This window comes from Morus notabilis, unplaced genomic scaffold (genome assembly GCF_000414095.1).
Source record: "Morus notabilis unplaced genomic scaffold, ASM41409v2 Scaffold24, whole genome shotgun sequence".
In the NCBI taxonomy this organism is placed as follows: domain Eukaryota; kingdom Viridiplantae; phylum Streptophyta; class Magnoliopsida; order Rosales; family Moraceae; genus Morus; species Morus notabilis.
Window position 1 is genome coordinate 326317 of NW_010368056.1, and position 3163 is coordinate 329479.

Genomic DNA, 3163 nt, shown 5'->3' on the forward strand with positions numbered 1-3163 from the left:
TGTTTTGTATTCTTTATTAAGTTTTAGCCCTTAAATGGAAATTGTTTCCACCTAAACAAAGAAGAAGAATCAAAGTAAATAAGATTTACTAATTCTATAAACATCTTTAGTAGAGGGTGATTCCTCGTCCTGGATAGTTGATTTGGGAGCAACTAATCATGTTTGATTTTCTTTACAAAATATTAGTTCTTACAAAGAACATGCCGTCAGGGACTACACGATGGTAGGAATACCGCGAGGGTATCGACAAAGGCAGTGGGAGAAGTTAGACTTCAATTTTAGAAATACCTTGTTGTGAACAATGTTTATTTCCCTCCAAGCATAAAAAGAAATTTAATTTCTAATTCCAAATTATTTGAACAATTGCCTTTAATAATAATCTAGTCCACATCTTTTGGAATGGTTCTGATATTTATTTTGGATATTTGGAAAAAGGTTTACACCGTTTAAACCGATGCCTAGCTCACTGCGTAATGTTAAAATGTTCAAAAGTTGCCGAACCTAAGAATAAGAAGCAAAGGATCTCTCACGATAAATAACACATATATGTGGCATCTTAGACTTGGTCATATTAGCCTAAACAAGATTTAAAGACTGGTAAAGGATGGTCCTTTATGCAAACTAAAAGTTAGTAAGCTTCCAGCCTATGAATCTTGTATGGGAGCAAAATGACCACGGGGCCTTCCATGTCGAAAGGAGAAAGAGCCACAGAACCTCTTCAGCTAATACATTCGGATGTATGTGGACCGTTAAACGTCCAAGATAAAGGAGGTTACGAATACTTCATCACTTTTATTGATGATTATTCGAGATATGATTATGTTTACCTAATGCAACGGAAATCTGAATCTTTTAGAAAGTTTAGAGAATTCTGAGCATAAGTTGAGAACAGTTAGGTAAACCAATCAAGACACTTCGATTAGATCGAGGGGGTGAATACCTGGACCAAGAGTTTTGGGTTTTCTTAATTGAAGAAGGTGTGGTATCCCAATTGATTGCACCCGGTACACCACAGTAGAATGGTGTAGCCGAAAGGAGAAATTAGATTTTGCTTGACATGATAAGATCAATGTTGAGTTGTTATTCACTTCCTACTTCATTATGAGGTTTTGTCCTACGAACCACCATGTATATTCTGAATCTAGTACCATCTAAGTCTGTATCAAAGACACCCTAGAGTTGTGGAATGGTCAAAAGCCAGTTTTGAAGCATATTCGCATATGGGGGTGTCCGGCTCATGTGATGAAACAATAGACTGGGAAGTTGGAACCAAGATCAGAAATATGCATGTTTGTGGGATATGCAATGGGGACAAGAGAATGATTATTTTATATAGTCATAAGAATCAAAGGTACTTGTATCGACAAATGCCACGTTTCTGGAGTATGACTATATGATAGTTATCAAGGCCAGAAGCAAAGCAGTTTTGGAAAAGTTACTTTCCAATAAAATTGGACCACAACCGACAAGAGTTGTTGGAATGCTAAGAGATAAGACCACGATTCCTAATCAAACTCTTGTGGCACCTCGTCATAGTGGGAGGGTAAGCAAGATACCTGACCGGTATACTGAGGAAGCACAGATCGTCACTGCTGATAATGGTAAGGAGGATCCGTTGACCTTTAAGGCTACGATTGATGATTTTGATAAGGAAAAGTGACAAGCAACTATGAAACTCGAGATAGAGTCCATGTACTCTAACTCAGTCTGGCAATTTGTAGATCTACCCGAAGGGGTCAAACCCATTGGATGTAAGTGGATCTTCAAGAGAAGAAGATGAACAGATGGAAAAGTAGAGACTTATAAAACAAAGCTAGTGGTTAAGGGTTACACCCAGAAAGAGGGAGTTAACTATGAGGAAACTCTCTCATCGGTAGCCATGCTTAAGTCCATCCGAATACTCTTAGCCATAACAACATATTTTGAATATGAGATATGGCAGATGGATGTCAAGACAGCTTTTCTGAATTGGCTATCTTGAGGAAACCATCTATATTGATCAGCCAGAAGGTTACATAGAGAAAGGCCTAGAGCAGAAAGTCTGCAAGCTGTAAAGATCCATTTATATATTGAAGTAAGCTTCTAGATCATGGAACATCCAGTTTGATAAGGCTATTAAGCCTTATGGATTTGATCAAAACCAAGATGTGTCTAACAAAAGAAAAGAAGATGTTCTTATTCTTTACAAGCCCGAATATATGATATTCAGTGGGAGTGGTCAGCCATTGTCAGTTGAACTCAAGATTAGATCATTGGGTAGCCGTGTAGTGTATCCTTAAGTGTATGAGGAAAACAAGAAACTATAAGATAGTTTAGTCAGGGAACGAGTTATCTTTAGCTAGATATACAGACTTTGACTATGAGTCATGCATGGATTTTGAGAGTCAACATCCAAATCTGTGTTCACACTAGGTGAAGGAGTCATGACAAGAAAGGTTGTTGGCAAAGTGTGATTGCTAATTCTATCATTAAGAGTTAATGTGTTGCAGCTTGTGAAGCAACAAAAGGAAAGCAACCTGACTCTAGAAATTCTTAACTAATCTGTAAGTTGTTCTAGGCATAGATTAGTCATAGACACCTAGAAAGTTTTAGGATTGGCGACATATTCTACCTGCTTTAGGATAAGAGGGAGATTGTTGGGAATGGTGTCCTAGAAGCATAAGATGTAATATGAGGTTTATTATTTATTTAATAAAAGAGTTTATTCATTATTTTATGTGCATATATTTATGAATATTTTATGAATATCAATGAAAATTCCATGATTATTTATGTGATCTTAAACATTGTATATAAGTGTTATATACGAGAGGATAATGTTTAAGGATAATAATCAAAAAGTAATGTTCATAATGAATTTAATTAAAGTTCAGAATCTTTAATTAAAACATTATTAATACATGTCATTCCTATTTAGAATGGAACGGTGTTATCCACACTGTTAATATGGTGAGATATTGAATGAGTGTATTTTTCATAATGAGATTATGTGGAACAAGGACACAGACACATTAATTAATTTATTAAGAACTCAATCACGAATAATACCTGGTGGCCGATTAAGACGATAACTTGAGTTCTTTGACCTCGAACAATCCTTGCTCTAAAGCTTTGTGTTTAGAAAACCAATGTCTACGGCCCCAAATGGGGGGGCCTACGGCAC